Consider the following 6,637-nt stretch of genomic DNA (forward strand, 5'->3'; position numbering starts at 1 on the left):
ACGAAATATTAAAATCTAATCTATTGTGATAAGATGATAAATAAAAACTAATGCGTGTCAGGAGTTTTTGACTCCTTACTCTGCCATTGAAAAAGAAAAATAAATATTATTATAGAAATATATTTTTTTTAAATTTTAAATTTTTTTTTTTTTTTTTTTTTTTTAGAGATAAACCCTCCCCCAAACTTGAATATGACATTGTTTTTAAATTTTTTTTTTTTTTTTTTAATAAAGAGTACATGATGAAAGAGATATCACCTGGAATTATTGAAGATGAGGAACAAACACAAACCATTTCATGACATGTTGAATCAATGATCCAGTTTTCTTTTCTTACTAGTTGGTTGAGACCAATTGATCTTTGTTATAGCTGAATCAGGTTGATGAACAAAAGCTTGGAGATCATCAATTAATTGGTCTTCATTCGAAGCAGAGATGAGCATCCTTCGTGAATTTTCTGAAATAAAATTTTGTTCCACGGCTACATCGAGGAAAAGTCAACAAACCATCATAATAGTTATTAATATTCAACAAGCCAACAGGTTTATTATGGATATTAAGTTGTGCCCAAGAAACAACATGAAAAATTTCTTCTAAAGTACCAAAACCACCAGGTAAGGCAATAAAAGCATCAGAATTTTCTATCATTTTAGTTATTCTCTCGTACATTGATGAAACTTTCAACTCTTCCCCAACCGTAACACCTGTAATATTTCCTTCAGCTAAAGCTTGTAGGAATAATACCCAAAACCTGACTACCTCCAAGATGAGCTGCTGTTGAAATAGATCCCATTAACCCAATATTGCCTCCTCCGTAAACCAAGTGAATTTTTCTCTCTGCTAACTTTTTTCCAAGATTAATTGCTGCATCAACAAATATTTCATTCTTTCCAGTATTAGAACCACAAAAGACACAAATATTTTTCAATTTTTGTGAAGAAGATCCTGTCATGTTTTTTTCTTTTTTTTAAAAAAAAATATAGAGAGAGTTGAGTGATTTTATAAGGAAAACAAGGAATAAGACAGAAATAGGAATACAGATGTGAACAAAATGATGAAAATAGTAAAAAAATAATATATAATAATAACATGCATGCGTATAAACAGTGATGTGATTGTGGCTCACAGTGTTCCTTCAATATTTATGAGTCGAGGGTTGGCTTACCATCCAATTTTCTTATAAATTGGCAAATAGGGTCTTTTTTAGTCAGATTCCCAAGACCATCACCATGACGCTGCGCTTGGAATAGTTTCCATAAATGGAGAAGTTGACCTTGTACATCTCCACTAGAATGCGTCTCAAGAGTCAATGAGATATCATCCAATGACTCTTTACTCAGCCCATTCTTAATGAAATCAATTTTATCTTCTCTATTTGTGGAAACATATCCCAAAGATCTGCATTGTCTATTACAAGTCCATCTGGCACAATTATGACAAACATCTAACCTTTTAGCCCTTCTTTTCTTCGCATAGGTACTTTTTCCTAGTCCAGACATATTTCGAACAAGTAAGAATTTTGGAACTTCACCACCTAATCGAACCTTGGCTTCAATTATAAGACGAATATCCTCCGGGATTCCTTTTTGCATAAGCATTCTCAATCTTTCACATCTGCCTTCATAAATCATTCTCAGAACTTTTTAGAAACAGATGGAAAATATTTACCAAGTTTTTTGATAGCTTCATCCATAATATATATTTATATATATATATTCAATTATTTTGGGAAATTGAAATAAAACCGACTGAAAGTAGTCACGGAGTACCGTTATCCGCCACTTAACCGGGAAGTGAACTCAATTCTGCAAAAATAAAATAAAAATATAAGTAACAATTAAGTTGGATCATATAAAGGCATAAACTCTTCATTAAGAACTTCATTTTCTATAAACGGTTTAGTCTTTGCCCATTAACTTTAAATACATTATTATTTTTAGGATTTTCAACATCAACAGCACCATGAGGATAGACAAATTTAACAATAAATGGTCCAGACCATCGCGATCTAAGTTTTCCTGGAAACAAATGCAAGCGAGAATTATAAAGTAAAACTTTTTGTCCGATTTCAAAAGATTTTCTCATAATATTTTTATCATGAAATGCTTTTGTTTTATCTTTATAAATCTTTGCATTTTCATATGCATCATTTCTTAATTCTTCTAGTTCATTTAATTGCAATTTCTTGATTTAGATGCATCATCTAAATTAGTATTAAACGCTTTAATTGCCCAATAAGCTTTATGTTCAATTTCAACAGGTAAATGACAATGCTTTCCAAAAACTAATCTATATGGTGACATCCCCAATGATGTTTTAAATGCAGTTCTATATGCCCATAATGCATCACTTAATCTTAAAGACCAATCTTTTCGATTTGGATTGACTGTTTTTTCCAAAATTTGTTTTATTTCTTTATTTGCAAGTTCAACCTGACCATCGTTTTGAGGATATGGAGTAGAAACTTTATGTGTAATACCATATTTTCTTAACAACGAAGAAAATGATTTATTTATAAAATGACTTCCCCCATCACTTATTATAGCTCTAGGTATTCCAAATCGACTAAAAATATTTTCTTTCAAAATTTTATCACAACTTTATGATCATTAGTTCTACATGCAATTGCTTCAATCCATTTTGAAACATAATCGACAGCTACTAAAATATAAGTGAATCCAAAAGATAATGGAAATGGACCCATAAAATCTATTCCCCAACTGTCAAATATTTCAATAATCATGATTGGATTTAAAGGCATCATGTTTCGTTTTGAAATTGAACCCATTTTCTGACAATTTTCACAAGATTTGCAAAATGAATGTGTATCTTTGAATAAAGAAGGCCAATAAAATCCACATTGAAAGATTTTTGCAGCTGTTTTCTTTGACGAAAAATGACCTCCACATGCCTCAGAATGACAAAATTTAATGACACTACTTACCTCATTGTCGGGTATGCATCGTCGAAAAATTTGATCAGGACAATACTTAAACAAATAAGGATCATCCCAATAAAATTTTTTGACCTCTTTCAAGAATTTATTTTTATCTTGTGAACTCCAATGAGAAGGCATTTTATTTGTCACAAGAAAATTTACAATATTAGCAAACCAAGGCATAGTAGTAGCATAAAATAGTTGATCATCCGGAAAATTTTCATTTATTGGTATTTCATTTTGAGATGATTCAGAAATTATTCTTGATAAATGATCGGCTACTACATTTTCTTTTCCTTTTTTATCTTTTATTACAAGATCAAATTCTTGTAACAACAAAATCCATCTTATTAATCTCGGCTTAGCATCTTGTTTATTTGATAAATATTTTATGGCAGAATGATCAGTGTAAACAATAGTAGTAGAACCAATTAAATAGGATCGAAATTTATCTAATGCAAACACTACTGAAAGTAAATTCTTTTTCAGTTGTTGAATAATTGATTTGAGCACTATGTAAGGTTCTACTTGCATAATAGATCACATAAGGTTTACCTTCTTTTCTTTGTCCTAACACGGCTCCTACAGCATAATCACTTGCATCACACATTAATTCAAATGGTAAAGACCAATCAGGAGGTTGTAAAATAGGTGATGTAGTTAAAAGATTAATTATCTTTTTAAAAAGCAGTTTCACATTCTTGAGTCCATTCAAATTGTGCATCTTTTGTTAAAAGATTTGAAATTGGTTTCGATATTATGCTAAAATTTTTTATAAATCTTCTATAAAATCCCGCATGACCCAAAAATGATCGAATTTCTTTGATCGTGTTTGGTGATGGTAGATTAGCAATAACATCAACCTTAGCTTTATCAACTTCAATTCCTTTTTCAGATATGACATGCCCTAACACAATTCCGGATTTAACCATGTAGTGACATTTTTCCCAATTTAAAACAAGATTTTTTTCTTCACATCTTTTTAAAACTTCTTCCAAATTTTTAAGACAGTTTTCAAATGAGTTTCCAAAAACAGTTATATCATCCATAAAAACTTCCACAAATTCTTCAATCATGTCACTAAAAATACTTAGCATGCATCTTTGAAAAGTAGCCGGGGCATTACATAAACCAAATGGCATTCTTTAAAAGCAAAAGTTCCGAACGGACAAGTGAAAGTAGTTTTTTCTTGATCTTCTAATGATATTGGTATTTGATAATACCCCGAATACCCATCAAGAAAACAATAATAAGGATTACCTGCCACTTTCTCTAAAATTTGATCTAAAAATGGTAACGGAAAGTGATCTTTTCTAGTTGCATCATTTAATTTTCTATAATCAATGCACATACGCCAACTAGATGGAATCCTAGCTTGTAATAATTCTCCCTTTTCATTTTTTATAACAGTGATGCCTGATTTTTTTGGTACTACTTGTGTTGGACTTACCCATTTACTATCTGAGATTATATAAATAATTCCGGCATCTAATAGTTTTAAAACTTCATTTTTAACAACTTCTTTCATGTGTGGATTTAATCTTCTTTGTGGTTGTTGATATGTTTTAGCATTTTCTTCCAAGTGAATTCTATGTGTGCAGATTAAAGGATTTATACCTTTTATATCTTGCAAAGTCCATCCAATTGCATTTTTGTGTTTTTTAAGTAGTGTTATTACATCTTCTTCTTGTTTTGGTAAGAGGGTAGAAGATATTACAATAGGATATGTTTGATTTTCACCAAGAAAAGCATATTTTAGTTCTATTGGCAAGGGTTTTAATTCAAGTTTTGGATGATCATTTTCTTTTACTTCTTCAAGTTCATTAATTTCTTCAAATAACTTTGATTTAAAAACATTTTTTGAATCAAAACTTTCCACTAAACAAACTTCAGATTGTTGATTTAAGTTTTCTTGGTGTATATTTTCTTCCACAATTGTTTCTATTGCATTATCATCTTCATCTTCATTAATACTTGGTTGTTTACATAAATTGAACACATTAAGTTCTAAAGTCATATTTCCAAAAGACAATTTCATTATTCCATTTCGACAATTAATTAAAGCATTTGAAGTTGCTAGAAATGGACGTCCCAATATTACTGGAATTTCGTTATGTACTTCTATTGGTTGTGTATCCAAGACAATAAAATCCACAGGATATATGAATTTATCGACTTGAACTAACACATCTTCTACGATACCTCTAGGTATTTTGATTGACCTATCGGCTAGTAAAAGAGTGACAGATGTAGGTTTTAAATCTCCCAACTTAAGCTTTTCATAAACTGAATAAGGAATTAAATTCACACTTGCTCCCAAATCTAACAAAGCTTTTTTAATTTTATTTTTTCCAATAATACATGAAATTGTTGGACAACCGGATCTTTATATTTCAAGGTAGAATTATTTTGAATAATAGAGCTTACTTGCTCCGTTAAGAATGCTTTCTTCTTTACATGCAATTGTCTTTTCACAGTACATAAATCTTTTAAAAACTTTGCATAAGAAGGCACTTGTTTAATAGCATCTAATAATGGAATATTTATTTTTACTTGTTTAAAAACTTCATAAATATCAAAATCATTTTTTTGTTTTTTATTATTTACTAATGCATGAGGAAAAGGAACATGTTTATTTATTTTATCATCAATTTTCTTATTTTTAGGACTCAAAGCATCATCTTTCTCAAAAGTATCAGGATTTGAATCCTTACTCTTTGAGTTTAATTGATCTTTGTTTTCATCACTATATGGATCATTAACTATTTTACCACTTCTAAGAGTAATAACAGATTTTACTTGATCAAATTTTTCTTGATTTTGATTTTTAGGATTAGGTTGTGGTTGAGATGGAAATTTTCCTTTTTCATGAATATTAAGTGCAGATGCAAATTTTGCAAGAGTTTCTTTCAAATCATTCATAGATTGAATGTTTTGAATATTGATAGACTCTTGCTTTTGAATGTATGCATGAATTTCATCTTCAAAATTTTTTCTTGGAGGTGGGATATAAGAGCATAACCTTGATGATTTTGGTTATTTTGAAAAGGTTGTTGTGAAGGTTGTACATTATTATCGTTCCTCCAACTAAAATTGGGATGATTTCTCCAACCAGGATTGTATGTTTGTGAAAAAGGATCTAATGTTGGTTTTTTAAAATTGTTAACATAATTGGCTTGTTCATGGAGACATTCTTTAAATGAAGGCAAAGTAGGACAATTTTTTGTAAGATGATCATGTGTGTCACATATATGACAAACAATTTCTTGAACACTTTTTAATTGATCACTCTTTTTCATTTCTAATGAATCGATTTTTCTTGCTAAAGATGCAAGTTTAGCTTGAACATCTACATCATCTTTAAGATGATAAATACCACCTCCATTTGTTGAATTATTGGTTTTACTTGGTGGTTCAATTGAGCCTATATTATCCCAATTTTGAGCATTTTCTGCTAATGACTCCAAATATTCCATAGCTTCATTTGGGTTTTTATCTTCAAAAGTTCCATTACACATGAATTCTATCATTTGCCTATCTTTAGGTATTAAACCTTCATAAAAGTGAGAAACTATTCTCCATATTTCAAAACCATGATGTGGGCATGTATTAAGTAACTCTTTATATCTATCCCAACATTGATAAAATGTTTCCCCTTGTTTTTGAGAAAAAGTTGTAATTTGTCTTTTAAAAGAGTTT

The 6,637-nt window shown here is 29.9% G+C and overlaps 1 non-coding gene across 1 annotated transcript; it reads left to right on the forward strand.

Moving 5' to 3' along the window:
• Positions 1-6,526: 6,526 nt before the first annotated feature.
• Positions 6,527-6,637, forward strand: LOC140894062 (small nucleolar RNA R71). The gene has a single exon (XR_012153615.1). It is a non-coding gene; the product is annotated as a small nucleolar RNA R71 (small nucleolar RNA).

The sequence above is a fragment of the Henckelia pumila genome, chromosome 3 (genome assembly GCF_033568475.1).
Source record: "Henckelia pumila isolate YLH828 chromosome 3, ASM3356847v2, whole genome shotgun sequence".
Lineage (NCBI taxonomy): Eukaryota > Viridiplantae > Streptophyta > Magnoliopsida > Lamiales > Gesneriaceae > Henckelia > Henckelia pumila.